General features: G+C 67.3%; 9 non-coding genes across 9 annotated transcripts; all 9 read right to left on the bottom strand.

The window, feature by feature from the left end:
- Positions 1-2,078: 2,078 nt before the first annotated feature.
- Positions 2,079-2,197, bottom strand: LOC141412740 (5S ribosomal RNA). Its single transcript, XR_012437582.1, has one exon. It is a non-coding gene; the product is annotated as a 5S ribosomal RNA (ribosomal RNA).
- A 2,158-nt stretch (positions 2,198-4,355) lies between these two features.
- Positions 4,356-4,474, bottom strand: LOC141412681 (5S ribosomal RNA). The gene has a single exon (XR_012437523.1). It is a non-coding gene; the product is annotated as a 5S ribosomal RNA (ribosomal RNA).
- A 2,162-nt stretch (positions 4,475-6,636) lies between these two features.
- Positions 6,637-6,755, bottom strand: LOC141412680 (5S ribosomal RNA). The gene has a single exon (XR_012437522.1). It is a non-coding gene; the product is annotated as a 5S ribosomal RNA (ribosomal RNA).
- Positions 6,756-8,894: 2,139 nt separating this feature from the next.
- Positions 8,895-9,012, bottom strand: LOC141413018 (5S ribosomal RNA). Its single transcript, XR_012437860.1, has one exon. It is a non-coding gene; the product is annotated as a 5S ribosomal RNA (ribosomal RNA).
- A 2,160-nt stretch (positions 9,013-11,172) lies between these two features.
- Positions 11,173-11,291, bottom strand: LOC141412679 (5S ribosomal RNA). Its single transcript, XR_012437521.1, has one exon. It is a non-coding gene; the product is annotated as a 5S ribosomal RNA (ribosomal RNA).
- Positions 11,292-13,431: 2,140 nt separating this feature from the next.
- LOC141412537 (5S ribosomal RNA) lies at positions 13,432-13,550 on the bottom strand. The gene has a single exon (XR_012437379.1). It is a non-coding gene; the product is annotated as a 5S ribosomal RNA (ribosomal RNA).
- Positions 13,551-15,704: 2,154 nt separating this feature from the next.
- On the bottom strand, positions 15,705-15,823 carry LOC141413479 (5S ribosomal RNA). The gene has a single exon (XR_012438271.1). It is a non-coding gene; the product is annotated as a 5S ribosomal RNA (ribosomal RNA).
- Positions 15,824-17,979: 2,156 nt separating this feature from the next.
- LOC141412139 (5S ribosomal RNA) lies at positions 17,980-18,098 on the bottom strand. The gene has a single exon (XR_012436978.1). It is a non-coding gene; the product is annotated as a 5S ribosomal RNA (ribosomal RNA).
- Positions 18,099-20,256: 2,158 nt separating this feature from the next.
- LOC141412678 (5S ribosomal RNA) lies at positions 20,257-20,375 on the bottom strand. The gene has a single exon (XR_012437520.1). It is a non-coding gene; the product is annotated as a 5S ribosomal RNA (ribosomal RNA).
- Positions 20,376-20,406: the final 31 nt, after the last annotated feature.

Genomic DNA, 20,406 nt, shown 5'->3' with positions numbered 1-20,406 from the left:
GGCGTGCGTCTCCACGCTGCTCTCCTGGCACGGCTGGGAGTCCGGGTGGGGGCTGGCAGCCCGGGGCCAGCGGCCAGAGGCCCCGCGCGCCTGCTCGGGCAGCCGGTCTCGCCCAGGTGGCCGCTGGGTGGCTTTCTTCCCGAGGTGTCCTGCTGCCAGGACGAGGGTCAAGTTTTCTCGGGGGAAAATTTCTCAGTGCTCTCGGGCGCTTGTTCTTCTGGGAATGTTCACTGCTGTGGCCAAGGCGGGGGACGCACAGCTCGGGCCAGGGCAAGCAGCCGCCCTCCTCCGTCGCCTCCTGGAGCCGTATCCTTGGGTGGGTGCGTGGCTCCCAGCGGAGGTCTCGGGGACCCTTCCGGTCCTCGTCGTCCGGAAAGCGCCACTGCCCCTCCAGCCCATCAGGAAAACGGCAGCCGCGCCCTTCGCCGACCCGCTCCGCCCTCCTCCACGCTCAGGGCCTGGGGCTGCGGGGCTGAATCGTGAGGCTTTCCAGCCCAGGACTTCACCTCTGGCCCCTTTCACACCCGGGATCTTGGGAAGAAGAAACAAAACCAAACACAGCCAAAGCCATCTCCTCCGACCCGGGGCCCCTCCACATCCCGTCCGATCCCGGGTTCCTGCCGGCCTCCCCGGGCGTTTCTCCCAGGCAGGCCTTCGCGGCCACTACACAGGGCTGAGCACTCGAGTCCTCGGGCGTCACGGGGCCCGCGGCCACACCAAGCACGCACGACTCCCGGGTCTCGTCAGCTCCTGGGTGCCCTGGGCCTCTTCCCTGTGCCGCTGCTGGGTCTTGTGCCCCTGCTTGGCCTCCTTCAGACCCGGCCCCGTGCAATGCGGCCACGTGCTACAGGATCGTGCCAGCAGAACTGGACCTGGCTGAGCCCCGTACCCACCCTCCTGCCATCCCTGGCCCTGCTAGCAAATGGCAGAGATCCTCTGGCCTCCGAGCCCAGACAAAAATCCTGATGCAGTTGGCCGAGGGGCCGCAAACCAAGGCTTCGCTTGTTCCCGCTCAGGCCCCAGCCATACCCTCTTGTCCTTCGGCTGCTCGTGTGTGGGGTGGGGGAGAGGAGGGTGCGTCCCCGTGCGTGCGTGCGTGGTCTGGGTGTCTCTGCGTGGTGTGTGTGTGTGTGTGTGTGTGTGTTAGATGCCGTGCCTGGTGTAGGTGGGGAAGAGCAAGCCCTCACGCACAGAGCCCCATCACACACTGGGGCCGGGCCGAGGGGGTCAATCTGCTCGGCCTGATTGCGTTGGGCATACATTGCAGAAGGTGGGTTTTCCAAGGCGGAGCAGAGGGTCCCGGCACCTGAGGTTGTCCGCGGGGAGAATGTCTGTTCCACGGGGGCAAGCGGTCCCTTCCGTCGTGCCCAAGCCCATGTGACCCCGAAGGCCAGGTGGCTCCGGTCCTTGAGCTGACTGAGGAGTGCTTTGAGACCCGGAGGGTGGCACAGGCGACTGGGCGCCAGCGGCGGCCCTCCCTCCCTTTGAGCGGGACGGGGAGCTGCCGCTGGCATCCGGAGCTCTGGCGGCCTGCGCCCTCTGTCCCTGTGACCGCAGGCTCTGCCGTGGGAGGCGGGATCCCACGTAGAGGTCGCGCGCTGGCTGCCCTGTCTTGGGTTGAGCGACGGAGCGCGACGTGGAGCAGCACCCGACTGAGGCTCCCTGCTTCTCGGTCCCCTGGCGTCTTGCCCTGGACCCAGTGCACCACCTTGTGGCGAGCCCAGGTGTGGCGCTTCCCGCTGTGGGGACCGCTGGGGTGCAGGACCCACTTTCTCATGGCTTCCGCACGTCCCTCCCCGCCCGCCTGGAGGGAAGTTGGGGAGCGGTCCCCAACGTGGCCTGGGACCAACCACGCTGGTGACCCGTGTCGCGGGCGCGCGCCCCAGGAGAGTGTCGGGAGGGGAGAGGATTCGGGGACGTAGCTGTGAGGATTCGGTGTGCGTGGGTCTGGCGGGTGGCCCGGACGGGGTCGGGGTCGTGGTCACGGTGGGTCGTTGTGGTGGTGGTGGTGGTGGTGCTGGGGTGGTGGTGGCGAAGTCCCCGAAGACAAAAGGAGCAGCGAGGGAGGGAGGAGCAAAAGCCTACAGCACCCGGTATTCCCAGGCGGTCTGCCATCCAAGTACTAATCAGGCCCGACCCTGCTTAGCTTCCGAGATCAGACGAGATCGGGCGCGTTCAGGGTGGTATGGCCGTAGACGCTAGCCGCCGCCTCCGGGAGCCCCAAGAGCCTGCCGAGGGCCCCGGCGTGCGTCTCCACGCTGCTCTCCTGGCACGGCTGGGAGTCCGGGTGGGGGCTGGCAGCCCGGGGCCAGCGGCCAGAGGCCCCGCCCGCCTGCTCGGGCAGCCGGTCTCACCCAGGTGGCCGCTGGGTGGCTTTCTTCCCGAGGTGTCCTGCTGCCAGGACGAGGGTCAAGTTTTCTCGGGGGAAAATTTCTCAGTGCTCTCGGGCGCTTGTTCTTCTGGGAATGTTCACTGCTGTGGCCAAGGCGGGGGACGCACAGCTCGGGCCAGGGCAAGCAGCCGCCCTCCTCCGTCGCCTCCTGGAGCCGTATCCTTGGGTGGGTGCGTGGCTCCCAGCGGAGGTCTCGGGGACCCTTCCGGTCCTCTTCGTCCGGAAAGCGCCACTGCCCCTCCAGCCCATCAGGAAAACGGCAGCCGCGCCCTTCGCCGACCCGCTCCGCCCTCCTCCACGCTCAGGGCCTGGGGCTGCGGGGCTGAATCGTGAGGCTTTCCAGCCCAGGACTTCACCTCTGGCCCCTTTCACACCCGGGATCTTGGGAAGAAGAAACAAAACCAAACACAGCCAAAGCCATCTCCTCCGACCCGGGGCCCCTCCACATCCCTTCCGATCCCGGGTTCCTGCCGGCCTCCCGGGGCGTTTCTCCCAGGCAGGCCTTCGCGGCCACTACACGGGGCTGAGCACTCGAGTCCTCGGGCGTCACGGGGCCCGCCGCCACGCCAAGCACGCACGACTCCCGGGTCTCGTCTGCTCCTGGGTGCCCTGGGCCTCTTCCCTGTGCCGCTGCTGGGTCTTGTGCCTCTGCTTGGCCTCCTTCAGACCCGGCCCCGTGCTACGCGGCCACGTGCTACAGGATCGTGCCAGCAGAACTGGCCCTGGCTGAGCCCCGAAGCCACCCTCCTGCCATCCCTGGCCCTGCTAGCAAATGGCAGAGATCCTCTGGCCTCCGAGCCCAGACAAAAATCCTGATGCAGTTGGCCGAGGGGCCGCAAACCAAGGCTTCTCTTGTTCCCGCTCAGGCCCCAGCCATACCCTCTTGTCCTTCGGCTGCTCGTGTGTGGGGTGGGGGAGAGGAGGGTGCGTCCCCGTGCGTGCGTGCGTGGTCTGGGTGTCTCTGCGTGGTGTGTGTGTGTGTGTGTGTGTGTGTGTGTGTGTGTGTGTTAGATGCCGTGCCTGGTGTAGGTGGGGAAGAGCAAGCCCTCACGCACAGAGACCCATCACACACTGGGGCCGGGCCGAGGGGGTCAATCTGCTCGGCCTGATTGCGTTGGGCATACATTGCAGAAGGTGGGTTTTCCAAGGCGGAGCAGAGGGTCCCGGCACCTGAGGTTGTCCACGGGGAGAATGTCTGTTCCACGGGGGCAAGCGGTCCCTTCCGTCGTGCCCAAGCCGATGTGACCCCGAAGGCCCGGTGGCCCCGGTCCTTGAGCTGACTGAGGAGTGCTTTGAGACCCGGAGGGTGGCACAGGCGACTGGGCGCCAGCGGCGGCCCTCCCTCCCTTTGAGCGGGACGGGGAGCTGCCGCTGGCATCCGGAGCTCTGGCGGCCTGCGCCCTCTGTCCCTGTGACCGCAGGCTCTGCCGTGGGAGGCGGGATCCCACGTAGAGGTCGCGCGCTGGCTACCCTGTCTTGGGTTGAGCGACGGATCGCGACGTGGAGCAGCACCCGACTGAGGCTCCCTGCTTCTCTGTCCCCTGGCGTCTTGCCCTGGACCCAGTGCACCACCTTGTGGCGAGCCCAGGTGTGGCGCGTCCCGCTGTGGGGCCTGCTGGGGTGCAGGACCCACTTTCTCATGGCTTCCGCACGTCCCTCCCCGCCCGCCTGGAGGGCAGTTGGGGAGCGGTCCCCAACGTGGCCTGGGACCAACCTCGCTGGTGACCCGTGTCGCGGGCGCGCGCCCCAGGAGAGTGTGGGGAGGGGAGAGGATTCGGGGACGTAGCTGTGAGGATTCGGTGTGCGTGGGTCTGGCGGGTGGCCCGGACGGGGTCGGGGTCGTGGTCACGGTGGGTCGTTGTGGTGGTGGTGGTGGTGGTGGTGCTGGGGGTGGTGGTGGTGGTGGGGTGGTGGTGGCGAAGTCCACGAAGACAAAAGGAGCAGCGAGGGAGGGAGGAGCAAAAGCCTACAGCACCCGGTATTCCCAGGCGGTCTGCCATCCAAGTACTAACCAGGCCCGACCCTGCTTAGCTTCCGAGATCAGACGAGATCGGGCGCGTTCAGGGTGGTATGGCCGTAGACGCTAGCCGCCGCCTCCGGGAGCCCCAAGAGCCTGCCGAGGGCCCCGGCGTGCGTCTCCACGCTGCTCTCCTGGCACGGCTGGGAGTCCGGGTGGGGGCTGGCAGCCCGGGGCCAGCGGCCAGAGGCCCCGCGCGCCTGCTCGTGCAGCCGGTCTCGCCCAGGTGGCCGCTGGGTGGCTTTCTTCCCGAGGTGTCCTGCTGCCAGGACGAGGGTCAAGTTTTCTCGGGGGAAAATTTCTCAGTGCTCTCGGGCGCTTGTTCTTCTGGGAATGTTCACTGCTGTGGCCAAGGCGGGGGACGCACAGCTCGGGCCAGGGCAAGCAGCCGCCCTCCTCCGTCGCCTCCTGGAGCCGTATCCTTGGGTGGGTGCGTGGCTCCCAGCGGAGGTCTCGGGGACCCTTCCGGTCCTCGTCGTCCGGAAAGCGCCACTGCCCCTCCAGCCCATCAGGAAAACGGCAGCCGCGCCCTTCGCCGACCCGCTCCGCCCTCCTCCACGCTCAGGGCCTGGGGCTGCGGGGCTGAATCGTGAGGCTTTCCAGCCCAGGACTTCACCTCTGGCCCCTTTCACACCCGGGATCTTGGGAAGAAGAAACAAAACCAAACACAGCCAAAGCCATCTCCTCCGACCCGGGGCCCCTCCACATCCCTTCCGATCCCGGGTTCCTGCCGGCCTCCCGGGGCGTTTCTCCCAGGCAGGCCTTCGCGGCCACTACACGGGGCTGAGCACTCGAGTCCTCGGGCGTCACGGGGCCCGCGGCCACGCCAAGCACGCACGACTCCCGGGTCTCGTCTGCTCCTGGTTGCCCTGGGCCTCTTCCCTGTGCCGCTGCTGGGTCTTGTGCCTCTGCTTGGCCTCCTTCAGACCCGGCCCCGTGCTACGCGGCCACGTGCTACAGGATCGTGCCAGCAGAACTGGCCCTGGCTGAGCCCCGTAGCCACCCTCCTGCCATCGCTGGCCCTGCTAGCAAATGGCAGAGATCCTCTGGCCTCCGAGCCCAGACAAAAATCCTGATGCAGTTGGCCGAGGGGCCGCAAACCAAGGCTTCGCTTGTTCCCGCTCAGGCCCCAGCCATACCCTCTTGTCCTTCGGCTGCTCGTGTGTGGGGTGGGGGAGAGGAGGGTGCGTCCCCGTGCGTGCGTGCGTGGTCTGGGTGTCTCTGCGTGGTGTATGTGTGTGTGTGTGTGTGTGTGTGTGTGTGTGTGTGTGTTAGATGCCGTGCCTGGTGTAGGTGGGGAAGAGCAAGCCCTCACGCACAGAGCCCCATCACACACTGGGGCCGGGCCGAGGGGGTCAATCTGCTCGGCCTGATTGCGTTGGGCATACATTGCAGAAGGTGGGTTTTCCAAGGTGGAGCAGAGGGTCCCGGCACCTGAGGTTGTCCACGGGGAGAATGTCTGTTCCACGGGGGCAAGCGGTCCCTTCCGTCGTGCCCAAGCCCATGTGACCCCGAAGGCCAGGTGGCCCCGGTCCTTGAGCTGACTGAGGAGTGCTTTGAGACCCGGAGGGTGGCACAGGCGACTGGGCGCCAGCGGCGGCCCTCCCTCCCTTTGAGCGGGACGGGGATCTGCCGCTGGCATCCGGAGCTCTGGCGGCCTGCGCCCTCTGTCCCTGTGACCGCAGGCTCTGCCGTGGGAGGCGGGATCCCACGTAGAGGTCGCGCGCTGGCTACCCTGTCTTGGGTTGAGCGACGGATCGCGACGTGGAGCAGCACCCGACTGAGGCTCCCTGCTTCTCTGTCCCCTGGCGTCTTGCCCTGGACCCAGTGCACCACCTTGTGGCGAGCCCAGGTGTGGCGCGTCCCGCTGTGGGGCCCGCTGGGGTGCAGGACCCACTTTCTCATGGCTTCCGCACGTCCCTCCCCGCCCGCCTGGAGGGCAGTTGGGGAGCGGTCCCCAACGTGGCCTGGGACCAACCTCGCTGGTGACCCGTGTCGCGGGCGCGCGCCCCAGGAGAGTGTGGGGAGGGGAGAGGATTCGGGGACGTAGCTGTGAGGATTCGGTGTGCGTGGGTCTGGCGGGTGGCCCGGACGGGGTCGGGGTCGTGGTCACGGTGGGTCGTTGTGGTGGTGGTGGTGGTGGTGGTGCTGGGGGTGGTGGTGGTGGTGGGGTGGTGGTGGCGAAGTCCACGAAGACAAAAGGAGCAGCGAGGGAGGGAGGAGCAAAAGCCTACAGCACCCGGTATTCCCAGGCGGTCTGCCATCCAAGTACTAACCAGGCCCGACCCTGCTTAGCTTCCGAGATCAGACGAGATCGGGCGCGTTCAGGGTGGTATGGCCGTAGACGCTAGCCGCCGCCTCCGGGAGCCCCAAGAGCCTGCCGAGGGCCCCGGCGTGCGTCTCCACGCTGCTCTCCTGGCACGGCTGGGAGTCCGGGTGGGGGCTGGCAGCCCGGGGCCAGCGGCCAGAGGCCCCGCGCGCCTGCTCGGGCAGCCGGTCTCGCCCAGGTGGCCGCTGGGTGGCTTTCTTCCCGAGGTGTCCTGCTGCCAGGACGAGGGTCAAGTTTTCTCGGGGGAAAATTTCTCAGTGCTCTCGGGCGCTTGTTCTTCTGGGAATGTTCACTGCTGTGGCCAAGGCGGGGGACGCACAGCTCGGGCCAGGGCAAGCAGCCGCCCTCCTCCGTCGCCTCCTGGAGCCGTATCCTTGGGTGGGTGCGTGGCTCCCAGCGGAGGTCTCGGGGACCCTTCCGGTCCTCGTCGTCCGGAAAGCGCCACTGCCCCTCCAGCCCATCAGGAAAACGGCAGCCGCGCCCTTCGCCGACCCGCTCCGCCCTCCTCCACGCTCAGGGCCTGGGGCTGCGGGGCTGAATCGTGAGGCTTTCCAGCCCAGGACTTCACCTCTGGCCCCTTTCACACCCGGGATCTTGGGAAGAAGAAACAAAACCAAACACAGCCAAAGCCATCTCCTCCGACCCGGGGCCCCTCCACATCCCTTCCGATCCCGGGTTCCTGCCGGCCTCCCCAGGCGTTTCTCCCAGGCAGGCCTTCGCGGCCACTACACAGGGCTGAGCACTCGAGTCCTCGGGCGTCACGGGGCCCGCGGCCACACCAAGCACGCACGACTCCCGGGTCTCGTCAGCTCCTGGGTGCCCTGGGCCTCTTCCCTGTGCCGCTGCTGGGTCTTGTGCCCCTGCTTGGTCTCCTTCAGACCCGGCCCCGTGCAACGCGGCCACGTGCTACAGGATCGTGCCAGCAGAACTGGACCTGGCTGAGCCCCGTACCCACCCTCCTGCCATCCCTGGCCCTGCTAGCAAATGGCAGAGATCCTCTGGCCTCCGAGCCCAGACAAAAATCCTGATGCAGTTGGCCGAGGGGCCGCAAACCAAGGCTTCGCTTGTTCCCGCTCAGGCCCCAGCCATACCCTCTTGTCCTTCGGCTGCTCGTGTGTGGGGTGGGGGAGAGGAGGGTGCGTCCCCGTGCGTGCGTGCGTGGTCTGGGTGTCTCTGCGTGGTGTGTGTGTGTGTGTGTGTGTGTGTTAGATGCCGTGCCTGGTGTAGGTGGGGAAGAGCAAGCCCTCACGCACAGAGCCCCATCACACACTGGGGCCGGGACGAGGGGGTCAATCTGCTCGGCCTGATTGCGTTGGGCATACATTGCAGAAGGTGGGTTTTCCAAGGCGGAGCAGAGGGTCCCGGCACCTGAGGTTGTCCACGGGGAGAATGTCTGTTCCACGGGGGCAAGCGTTCCCTTCCGTCGTGCCCAAGCCCATGTGACCCCGAAGGCCAGGTGGCTCCGGTGCTTGAGCTGACTGAGGAGTGCTTTGAGACCCGGAGGGTGGCACAGGTGACTGGGCGCCAGCGGCGGCCCTCCCTCCCTTTGAGCGGGACGGGGAGCTGCCGCTGGCATCCGGAGCTCTGGCGGCCTGCGCCCTCTGTCCCTGTGACCGCAGGCTCTGCCGTGGGAGGCGGGATCCCACGTAGAGGTCGCGCGCTGGCTGCCCTGTCTTGGGTTGAGCGACGGAGCGCGACGTGGAGCAGCACCCGACTGAGGCTCCCTGCTTCTCGGTCCCCTGGCGTCTTGCCCTGGACCCAGTGCACCACCTTGTGGCGAGCCCAGGTGTGGCGCTTCCCGCTGTGGGGACCGCTGGGGTGCAGGACCCACTTTCTCATGGCTTCCGCACGTCCCTCCCCGCCCGCCTGGAGGGAAGTTGGGGAGCGGTCCCCAACGTGGCCTGGGACCAACCTCGCTGGTGACCCGTGTCGCGGGCGCGCGCCCCAGGAGAGTGTCGGGAGGGGAGAGGATTCGGGGACGTAGCTGTGAGGATTCGGTGTGCGTGGGTCTGGCGGGTGGCCCGGACGGGGTCGGGGTCGTGGTCACGGTGGGTCGTTGTGGTGGTGGTGGTGGTGGTGCTGGGGTGGTGGTGGTGGTGGGGGGTGGTGGCGAAGTCCCCGAAGACAAAAGGAGCAGCGAGGGAGGGAGGAGCAAAAGCCTACAGCACCCGGTATTCCCAGGCGGTCTCCCATCCAAGTACTAACCAGGCCGACCCTGCTTAGCTTCCGAGATCAGACAAGATCGGGCGCGTTCAGGGTGGTATGGCCGTAGACGCTAGCCGCCGCCTCCGGGAGCCCCAAGAACCTGCCGATGGCCCCGGCGTGCGTCTCCACGCTGCTCTCCTGGCACGGCTGGGAGTCCGGGTGGGGGCTGGCAGCCCGGGGCCAGCGGCCAGAGGCCCCGCGCGCCTGCTCGGGCAGCCGGTCTCGCCCAGGTGGCCGCTGGGTGGCTTTCTTCCCGAGGTGTCCTGCTGCCAGGACGAGGGTCAAGTTTTCTCGGGGGAAAATTTCTCAGTGCTCTCGGGCGCTTGTTCTTCTGGGAATCTTCACTGCTGTGGCCAAGGCGGGGGACGCACAGCTCGGGCCAGGGCAAGCAGCCGCCCTCCTCCGTCGCCTCCTGGAGCCGTATCCTTGGGTGGGTGCGTGGCTCCCAGCGGAGGTCTCGGGGACCCTTCCGGTCCTCTTCGTCCGGAAAGCGCCACTGCCCCTCCAGCCCATCAGGAAAACGGCAGCCGCGCCCTTCGCCGACCCGCTCCGCCCTCCTCCACACTCAGGGCCTGGGGCTGCGGGGCTGAATCGTGAGGCTTTCCAGCCCAGGACTTCACCTCTGGCCCCTTTCACACCCGGGATCTTGGGAAGAAGAAACAAAACCAAACACAGCCAAAGCCATCTCCTCCGACCCGGGGCCCCTCCACATCCCTTCCGATCCCGGGTTCCTGCCGGCCTCCCGGGGCGTTTCTCCCAGGCAGGCCTTCGCGGCCACTACACGGGGCTGAGCACTCGAGTCCTCGGGCGTCACGGGGCCCGCGGCCACGCCAAGCACGCACGACTCCCGGGTCTCGTCTGCTCCTGGGTGCCCTGGGCCTCTTCCCTGTGCCGCTGCTGGGTCTTGTGCCTCTGCTTGGCCTCCTTCAGACCCGGCCCCGTGCTACGCGGCCACGTGCTACAGGATCGTGCCAGCAGAACTGGCCCTGGCTGAGCCCCGTAGCCACCCTCCTGCCATCCCTGGCCCTGCTAGCAAATGGCAGAGATCCTCTGGCCTCAGAGCCCAGACAAAAATCCTGATGCAGTTGGCCGAGGGGCCGCAAACCAAGGCTTCTCTTGTTCCCGCTCAGGCCCCAGCCATACCCTCTTGTCCTTCGGCTGCTCGTGTGTGGGGTGGGGGAGAGGAGGGTGCGTCCCCGTGCGTGCGTGCGTGGTCTGGGTGTCTCTGCGTGGTGTGTGTGTGTGTGTGTGTGTGTGTGTGTGTGTGTGTGTGTTAGATGCCGTGCCTGGTGTAGGTGGGGAAGAGCAAGCCCTCACGCACAGAGCCCCATCACACACTGGGGCCGGGCCGAGGGGGTCAATCTGCTCGGCCTGATTGCGTTGGGCATACATTGCAGAAGGTGGGTTTTCCAAGGCGGAGCAGAGGGTCCCGGCACCTGAGGTTGTCCACGGGGAGAATGTCTGTTCCACGGGGGCAAGCGGTCCCTTCCGTCGTGCCCAAGCCGATGTGACCCCGAAGGCCAGGTGGCCCCGGTCCTTGAGCTGACTGAGGAGTGCTTTGAGACCCGGAGGGTGGCACAGGCGACTGGGCGCCAGCGGCGGCCCTCCCTCCCTTTGAGCGGGACGGGGAGCTGCCGCTGGCATCCGGAGCTCTGGCGGCCTGCGCCCTCTGTCCCTGTGACCGCAGGCTCTGCCGTGGGAGGCGGGATCCCACGTAGAGGTCGCGCGCTGTCTACCCTGTCTTGGGTTGAGCGACGGATCGCGACGTGGAGCAGCACCCGACTGAGGCTCCCTGCTTCTCTGTCCCCTGGCGTCTTGCCCTGGACCCAGTGCACCACCTTGTGGCGAGCCCAGGTGTGGCGCGTCCCGCTGTGGGGCCCGCTGGGGTGCAGGACCCACTTTCTCATGGCTTCCGCACGTCCCTCCCCGCCCGCCTGGAGGGCAGTTGGGGAGCGGTCCCCAACGTGGCCTGGGACCAACCTCGCTGGTGACCCGTGTCGCGGGCGCGCGCCCCAGGAGAGTGTGGGGAGGGGAGAGGATTCGGGGACGTAGCTGTGAGGATTGGGTGTGCGTGGGTCTGGCGGGTGGCCCGGACGGGGTCGGGGTCGTGGTCACGGTGGGTCGTTGTGGTGGTGGTGGTGGTGGTGGTGCTGGGGGTGGTGGTGGTGGTGGGGTGGTGGTGGCGAAGTCCACGAAGACAAAAGGAGCAGCGAGGGAGGGAGGAGCAAAAGCCTACAGCACCCGGTATTCCCAGGCGGTCTGCCATCCAAGTACTAACCAGGCCCGACCCTGCTTAGCTTCCGAGATCAGACGAGATCGGGCGCGTTCAGGGTGGTATGGCCGTAGACGCTAGCCGCCGCGTCCGGGAGCCCCAAGAGCCTGCCGAGGGCCCCGGCGTGCGTCTCCACGCTGCTCTCCTGGCACGGCTGGGAGTCCGGGTGGGGGCTGGCAGCCCGGGGCCAGCGGCCAGAGGCCCCGCGCGCCTGCTCGGGCAGCCGGTCTCGCCCAGGTGGCCGCTGGGTGGCTTTCTTCCCGAGGTGTCCTGCTGCCAGGACGAGGGTCAAGTTTTCTCGGGGGAAAATTTCTCAGTGCTCTCGTACGCTTGTTCTTCTGGGAATGTTCACTGCTGTGGCCAAGTCGGGGGACGCACAGCTCGGGCCAGGGCAAGCAGCTGCCCTCCTCCGTCGCCTCCTGGAGCCGTATCCTTGGGTGGGTGCGTGGCTCCCAGCGGAGGTCTCGGGGACCCTTCCGGTCCTCTTCGTCCGGAAAGCGCCACTGCCCCTCCAGCCCATCAGGAAAACGGCAGCCGCGCCCTTCGCCGACCCGCTCCGCCCTCCTCCACGCTCAGGGCCTGGGGCTGCGGGGCTGAATCGTGAGGCTTTCCAGCCCAGGACTTCACCTCTGGCCCCTTTCACACCCGGGATCTTGGGAAGAAGAAACAAAACCAAACACAGCCAAAGCCATCTCCTCCGACCCGGGGCCCCTCCACATCCCTTCCGATCCCGGGTTCCTGCCGGCCTCCCCGGGCGTTTCTCCCAGGCAGGCCTTCGCGGCCACTACACAGGGCTGAGCACTCGAGTCCTCGGGCGTCACGGGGCCCGCGGCCACGCCAAGCACGCACGACTCCCGGGTCTCGTCAGCTCCTGGGTGCCCTGGGCCTCTTCCCTGTGCCGCTGCTGGGTCTTGTGCCCCTTCTTGGCCTCCTTCAGACCCGGCCCCGTGCAACGCGGCCACGTGCTACAGGATCGTGCCAGCAGAACTGGACCTGGCTGAGCCCCGTACCCACCCTCCTGCCATCCCTGGCCCTGCTAGCAAATGGCAGAGATCCTCTGGCCTCCGAGCCCAGACAAAAATCCTGATGCAGTTGGCCGAGGGGCCGCAAACCAAGGCTTCGCTTGTTCCCGCTCAGGCCCCAGCCATACCCTCTTGTCCTTCGGCTGCTCGTGTGTGGGGTGGGGGAGAGGAGGGTGCGTCCCCGTGCGTGCGTGCGTGGTCTGGGTGTCTCTGCGTGGTGTGTGTGTGTGTGTGTGTGTGTGTTAGATGCCGTGCCTGGTGTAGGTGGGGAAGAGCAAGCCCTCACGCACAGAGCCCCATCACACACTGGGGCCGGGCCGAGGGGGTCAATCTGCTCGGCCTGATTGCGTTGGGCATACATTGCAGAAGGTGGGTTTTCCAAGGCGGAGCAGAGGGTCCCGGCACCTGAGGTTGTCCACGGGGAGAATGTCTGTTCCACGGGGGCAAGCGTTCCCTTCCATCGTGCCCAAGCCCATGTGACCCCGAAGGCCAGGTGGCCCCGGTCCTTGAGCTGACTGAGGAGTGCTTTGAGACCCGGAGGGTGGCACAGGCGACTGGGCGCCAGCGGCGGCCCTCCCTCCCTTTGAGCGGGACGGGGAGCTGCCGCTGGCATCCGGAGCTCTGGCGGCCTGCGCCCTCTGTCCCTGTGACCGCAGGCTCTGCCGTGGGAGGCGGGATCCCACGTAGAGGTCGCGCGCTGGCTGCCCTGTCTTGGGTTGAGCGACGGAGCGCGACGTGGAGCAGCACCCGACTGAGGCTCCCTGCTTCTCTGTCCCCTGGCGTCTTGCCCTGGACCCAGTGCACCACCTTGTGGCGAGCCCAGGTGTGGCGCGTCCCGCTGTGGGGCCCGCTGGGGTGCAGGACCCACTTTCTCATGGCTTCCGCACGTCCCTCCCCGCCCGCCTGGAGGGCAGTTGGGGAGCGGTCCCCAACGTGGCCTGGGACCATCCTCGCTGGTGACCCGTGTCACAGGCGCGCGCCCAAGGAGAGTGTGGGGAGGGGAGAGGATTCGGGGACGTAGCTGTGAGGATTCGGTGTGCGTGGGTCTGGCGGGTGGCCCGGACGCGGTCGGGGTCGTGGTCACGGTGGGTCGTTGTGGTGGTGGTGGTGGTGGTGCTGGGGGTGGTGGTGGTGGTGGGGGGTGGTGGCGAAGACCCCGAAGACAAAAGGAGCAGCGAGGGAGGGAGGAGCAAAAGCCTACAGCACCCGGTATTCCCAGGCGGTCTCCCATCCAAGTACTAACCAGGCCCGACCCTGCTTAGCTTCCGAGATCAGACGAGATCGGGCACGTTCAGGGTGGTATGGCCGTAGACGCTAGCCGCCGCCTCCGGGAGCCCCAAGAGCCTGCCGAGGGCCCCGGCGTGCGTCTCCACGCTGCTCTCCTGGCACGGCTGGGAGTCCGGGTGGGGGCTGGCGGCCCGGGGCCAGCGGCCAGAGGTCCCGCGCGCCTGCTCGGGCAGCCGGTCTCGCCCAGGTGGCCGCTGGGTGGCTTTCTTCCCGAGGTGTCCTGCTGCCAGGACGAGGGTCAAGTTTTCTCGGGGGAAAATTTCTCAGTGCTCTCGGGCGCTTGTTCTTCTGGGAATGTTCACTGCTGTGGCCAAGGCGGGGGACGCACAGCTCGGGCCAGGGCAAGCAGCCGCCCTCCTCCGTCGCCTCCTGGAGCCGTATCCTGGGGTGGGTGCGTGGCTCCCAGCGGAGGTCTCGGGGACCCTTCCGGTCCTCTTCGTCCGGAAAGCGCCACTGCCCCTCCAGCCCATCAGGAAAACGGCAGCCGCGCCCTTCGCCGACCCGCTCCGCCCTCCTCCACACTCAGGGCCTGGGGCTGCGGGGCTGAATCGTGAGGCTTTCCAGCCCAGGACTTCACCTCTGGCCCCTTTCACACCCGGGATCTTGGGAAGAAGAAACAAAACCAAACACAGCCAAAGCCATCTCCTCCGACCCGGGGCCCCTCCACATCCCTTCCGATCCCGGGTTCCTGCCGGCCTCCAGGGGCGTTTCTCCCAGGCAGGCCTTCGCGGCCACTACACGGGGCTGAGCACTCGAGTCCTCGGGCGTCACGGGGCCCGCGGCCACGCCAAGCACGCACGACTCCCGGGTCTCGTCTGCTCCTGGGTGCCCTGGGCCTCTTCCCTGTGCCGCTGCTGGGTCTTGTGCCCCTGCTTGGCCTCCTTCAGACCCGGCCCCGTGCTACGCGGCCACGGGCTACAGGATCGTGCCAGCAGAACTGGCCCTGGCTGAGCCCCGTACCCACCCTCCTGCCATCCCTGGCCCTGCTAGCAAATGGCAGAGATCCTCTGGCCTCCGAGCCCAGACAAAAATCCTGATGCAGTTGGCCGAGGGGCCGCAAACCAAGGCTTCGCTTGTTCCCGCTCAGGCCCCAGCCATACCCTCTTGTCCTTCGGCTGCTCGTGTGTGGGGTGGGGGAGAGGAGGGTGCGTCCCCGTGCGTGCGTGCGTGGTCTGGGTGTCTCTGCGTGGTGTGTGTGTGTGTGTGTGTGTGTGTGTGTGTGTGTGTGTTAGATGCCGTGCCTGGTGTAGGTGGGGAAGAGCAAGCCCTCACGCACAGAGCCCCATCACACACTGGGGCCAGGCCGAGGGGGTCAATCTGCTCGGCCTGATTGCGTTGGGCATACATTGCAGAAGGTGGGTTTTCCAAGGCGGAGCAGAGGGTCCCGGAACCTGAGGTTGTCCACGGGGAGAATGTCTGTTCCACGGGTGCAAGCGTTCCCTTCCGTCGTGCCCAAGCCCATGTGACCCCGAAGGCCAGGTGGCTCCGGTCCTTGAGCTGACTGAGGAGTGCTTTGAGACCCGGAGGGTGGCACAGGCGACTGGGCGCCAGCGGCGGCCCTCCCTCCCTTTGAGCGGGACGGGGAGCTGCCGCTGGCATCCGGAGCTCTGGCGGCCTGCGCCCTCTGTCCCTGTGACCGCAGGCTCTGCCGTGGGAGGCGGGATCCCACGTAGAGGTCGCGCGCTGGCTGCCCTGTCTTGGGTTGAGCGACGGAGCGCGACGTGGAGCAGCACCCGACTGAGGCTCCCTGCTTCTTTGTCCCCTGGCGTCTTGCCCTGGACCCAGTGCACCACCTTGTGGCGAGCCCAGGTGTGGCGCATCCCGCTGTGGGGCCCACTGGGGTGCAGGACCCACTTTCTCATGGCTTCCGCACGTCCCTCCCCGCCCGCCTGGAGGGCAGTTGGGGAGCGGTCCCCAACGTGGCCTGGGACCAACCTCGCTGGTGACCCGTGTCGCGGGCACGCGCCCCAGGAGAGTGTGGGGAGGGGAGAGGATTCTGGGACATAGCTGTGAGGATTCGGTGTGCGTGGTTCTGGCGGGTGGCCCGGACGGGGTCGGGGTCGTGGTCACGGTGGGTCGTTGTGGTGGTGGTGGTGGTGGTGCTGGGGGTGGTGGTGGTGGTGGGGGGTGGTGGCGAAGTCCCCGAAGACAAAAGGAGCAGCGAGGGAGGGAGGAGCAAAAGCCTACAGCACCCGGTATTCCCAGGCGGTCTCCCATCCTAGTACTAACCAGGCCCGACCCTGCTTAGCTTCCGAGATCAGACGAGATCGGGCGCGTTCAGGGTGGTATGGCCGTAGACGCTAGCCGCCGCCTCCGGGAGCCCCAAGAGCCTGCCGAGGGCCCCGGCGTGCGTCTCCACGCTGCTCTCCTGGCACGGCTGGGAGTCCGGGTGGGGGCTGGCAGCCCGGGGCCAGCGGCCAGAGGTCCCGCGTGCCTGCTCGGGCAGCCGGTCTCACCCAGGTGGCCGCTGGGTGGCTTTCTTCCCGAGGTGTCCTGCTGCCAGGACGAGGGTCAAGTTTTCTCGGGGGAAAATTTCTCAGTGCTCTCGGGCGCTTGTTCTTCTAGGAATGTTCACTGCTGTGGCCAAGGCGGGGGACGCACAGCTCGGGCCAGGGCAAGCAGCCGCCCTCCTCCGTCGCCTCCTGGAGCCGTATCCTGGGGTGGGTGCGTGGCTCCCAGCGGAGGTCTCGGGGACCCTTCCGGTCCTCTTCGTCCGGAAAGTGCCACTGCCCCTCCAGCCCATCAGGAAAACGGCAGCCGCGCCCTTCGCCGACCCGCTCCGCCCTCCTCCACACTCAGGGCCTGGGGCTGCGGGGCTGAATCGTGAGGCTTTCCAGCCCAGGACTTCACCTCTGGCCCCTTTCACACCCGGGATCTTGGGAAGAAGAAACAAAACCAAACACAGCCAAAGCCATCTCCTCCGACCCGGGGCCCCTCCACATCCCTTCCGATCCCGGGTTCCTGCCGGCCTCCCGGGGCGTTTCTCCCAGGCAGGCCTTCGCGGCCACTACACGGGGCTGAGCACTCGAGTCCTCGGGCGTCACGGGGCCCGCGGCCACGCCAAGCACGCACGACTCCCGGGTCTCGTCTGCTCCTGGGTGCCCTGGGCCTCTTCCCTGTGCCGCTGCTGGGTCTTGTGCCCCTGCTTGGCCTCCTTCAGACCCGGCCCCGTGCTACACGGCCACGTGCTACAGGATCGTGCCAGCAGAACTGGCCCTGGCTGAGCCCCGTACCCACCCTCCTGCCATCCCTGGCCCTGCTAGCAAATGGCAGAGATCCTCTGGCCTCCGAGCCCAGACAAAAATCCTGATGCAGTTGGCCGAGGGGCCGCAAACCAAGGCTTCGCTTGTTCCCGCTCAGGCCCCAGCCATACCCTCTTGTCCTTCGGCTGCTCGTGTGTGGGGTGGGGGAGAGGAGGGTGCGTCCCCGTGCGTGCGTGCCTGGTCTGGGTGTCTCTGTGTGGTGTGTGTGTGTGTGTGTGTGTGTGTGTGTGTGTGTGTGTGTTAGATGCCGTGCCTGGTGTAGGTGGTTAAGAGCAAGCCCTCACGCACAGAGCCCCATCACACACTGGGGCCGGGCCGAGGGGGTCAATCTGCTCGGCCTGATTGCGTTGGGCATACATTGCAGAAGGTGGGTTTTCCAAGGCGGAGCAGAGGGTCCCGGCACCTGAGGTTGTCCACGGGGAGAATGTCTGTTCCACGGGGGCAAGCGGTCCCTTCCGTGGTGCCCAAGCCCATGTGACCCCGAAGGCCAGGTAGCCCCGGTCCTTGAGCTGACTGAGGAGTGCTTTGAGACCCGGAGGGTGGCACAGGCGACTGGGCGCCAGCGGCGGCCCTCCCTCCCTTTGAGCGGGACGGGGAGCTGCCGCTGGCATCCGGAGCTCTGGCGGCCTGCGCCCTCTGTCCCTGTGACCGCAGGCTCTGCTATGGGAGGCGGGATCCCACGTAGAGGTCGCGCGCTGGCTGCCCTGTCTTGGGTTGAGCGACGGAGAGCGACGTGGAGCAGCACCCGACTGAGGCTCCCTGCTTCTCTGTCGCCTGGCGTCTTGCCCTGGACCCAGTGCACCACCTTGTGGCGAGCCCAGGTGTGGCGCGTCCCGCTGTGGGGCCCGCTGGGGTGCAGGACCCACTTTCTCATGGCTTCCGCACGTCCCTCCCCGCCCGCCTGGAGGGCAGTTGGGGAGCGGTCCCCAACGTGGCCTGGGACCAACCTCGCTGGTGACCCGTGTCGCGGGCGCGCGCCCCAGGAGAGTGTGGGGAGGGGAGAGGATTCGGGGACGTAGCTGTGAGGATTCGGTGTGCGTGGGTCTGGCGGGTGGCCCGGACGGGGTCGGGGTCGTGGTCACGGTGGGTCGTTGTGGTGGTGGTGGTGGTGGTGCTGGGGGTGGTGGTGGGGGGGGGGGGTGGTGGCGAAGTCCCCGAAGACAAAAGGAGCAGCGAGGGAGGGAGGAGCAAAAGCCTACAGCACCCGGTATTCCCAGGCGGTCTCCCATCCAAGTACTAACCAGGCCCGACCCTGCTTAGCTTCCGAGATCAGACGAGATCGGGCGCGTTCAGGGTGGTATGGCCGTAGACGCTAGCCGCCGCCTCCGGGAGCCCCAAGAGCCTGCCGAGGGCCCCGGCGTGCGTCTCCACGCTGCTCTCCTGGCACGGCTGGGAGTCCGGGTGGGGGCTGGCAGCCCGGGGCCAGCGGCCAGAGGCCCCACGCGCCTGCTCGGGCAGCCGGTCTCGCCCAGGTGGCCGCTTGGTGGCTTTCTTCCCGAGGTGTCCTGCTGCCAGGACGAGGGTCAAGTTTTCTCTGGGGAAAATTTCTCAGTGCTCTCGGGCGCTTGTTCTTCTGGGAATGTTCACTGCTGTGGCCAAGGCGGGGGACGCACAGCTCGGGCCAGGGCAAGCAGCCGCCCTCCTCCGTCGCCTCCTGGAGCCATATCCTTGGGTGGGTGCGTGGCTCCCAGCGGAGGTCTCGGGGACCCTTCCGGTCCTCTTCGTCTGGAAAGCGCCACTGCCCCTCCAGCCCATCAGGAAAACGGCAGCCGCGCCCTTCGCCGACCCGCTCCGCCCTCCTCCACACTCAGGGCCTGGGGCTGCGGGGCTGAATCGTGAGGCTTTCCAGCCCAGGACTTCACCTCTGGCCCCTTTCACACCCGGGATCTTGGGAAGAAGAAACAAAACCAAACACAGACAAAGCCATCTCCTCCGACCCGGGGCCCCTCCACATCCCTTCCGATCCCGGGTTCCTGCCGGCCTCCCGGGGCGTTTCTCCCAGGCAGGCCTTCGCGGCCACTACACGGGGCTGAGCACTCGAGTCCTCGGGCGTCACGGGGCCCGCGGCCACGCCAAGCACGCACGACTCCCGGGTCTCGTCTGCTCCTGGTTGCCCTGGGCCTCTTCCCTGTGCCGCTGCTGGGTCTTGTGCCCCTGCTTGGCCTCCGTCAGACCCGGCCCCGTGTTACGCGGCCACGTGCTACAGGATCGTGCCAGCAGAACTGGCCCTGGCTGAGCCCCGTACCCACCCTCCTGCCATCCCTGGCCCTGCTAGCAAATGGCAGAGATCCTCTGGCCTCCGAGCCCAGACAAAAATCCTGATGCAGTTGGCCGAGGGGCCGCAAACCAAGGCTTCTCTTGTTCCCGCTCAGGCCCCAGCCATACCCTCTTGTCCTTCGGCTGCTCGTGTGTGGGGTGGGGGAGAGGAGGGTGCGTCCCCGTGCGTGCGTGCGTGGTCTGGGTGTCTCTGCGTGGTGTGTGTGTGTGTGTGTGTGTGTGTGTGTGTGTGTGTGTTAGATGCCGTGCCTGGTGTAGGTGGGGAAGAGCAAGCCCTCACGCACAGAGCCCCATCACACACTGGGGCCGGGCCGAGGGGGTCAATCTGCTCGGCCTGATTGCGTTGGGCATACATTGCAGAAGGTGGGTTTTCCAAGGCGGAGCAGAGGGTCCCGGCACCTGAGGTTGTCCACGGGGAGAATGTCTGTTCCACGGGGGCAAGCGGTCCCTTCCGTCGTGCCCAAGCCGATGTGACCCCGAAGGCCAGGTGGCCCCGGTCCTTGAGCTGACTGAGGAGTGCTTTGAGACCCGGAGGGTGGCACAGGCGACTGGGCGCCAGCGGCGGCCCTCCCTCCCTTTGAGCGGGACGGGGAGCTGCCGCTGGCATCCGGAGCTCTGGCGGCCTGCGCCCTCTGTCCCTGTGACCGCAGGCTCTGCCGTGGGAGGCGGGATCCCACGTAGAGGTCGCGCGCTGTCTACCCTGTCTTGGGTTGAGCGACGGATCGCGACGTGGAGCAGCACCCGACTGAGGCTCCCTGCTTCTCTGTCCCCTGGCGTCTTGCCCTGGACCCAGTGCACCACCTTGTGGCGAGCCCAGGTGTGGCGCGTCCCGCTGTGGGGCCCGCTGGGGTGCAGGACCCACTTTCTCATGGCTTCCGCACGTCCCTCCCCGCCCGCCTGGAGGGCAGTTGGGGAGCGGTCCCCAACGTGGCCTGGGACCAACCTCGCTGGTGACCCGTGTCGCGGGCGCGCGCCCCAGGAGAGTGTGGGGAGGGGAGAGGACTCGGGGACGTAGCTGTGAGGATTCGGTGTGCGTGGGTCTGGCGGGTGGCCCGGACGGGGTCGGGGTCGTGGTCACGGTGGGTCGTTGTGGTGGTGGTGGTGGTGGTGGTGCTGGGGGTGGTGGTGGTGGTGGGGTGGTGGTGGCGAAGTCCACGAAGACAAAAGGAGCAGCGAGGGAGGGAGGAGCAAAAGCCTACAGCACCCGGTATTCCCAGGCGGTCTGCCATCCAAGTACTAACCAGGCCCGACCCTGCTTAGCTTCCGAGATCAGACGAGATCGGGCGCGTTCAGGGTGGTATGGCCGTAGACGCTAGCCGCCGCGTCCGGGAGCCCCAAGAGC

This window comes from Castor canadensis, chromosome 10 (genome assembly GCF_047511655.1).
Source record: "Castor canadensis chromosome 10, mCasCan1.hap1v2, whole genome shotgun sequence".
Taxonomy (NCBI): domain Eukaryota; kingdom Metazoa; phylum Chordata; class Mammalia; order Rodentia; family Castoridae; genus Castor; species Castor canadensis.
The sequence above is the reverse complement of the archived record's forward strand: the minus strand, read 5'-3'. Positions and strand labels throughout refer to the sequence as shown.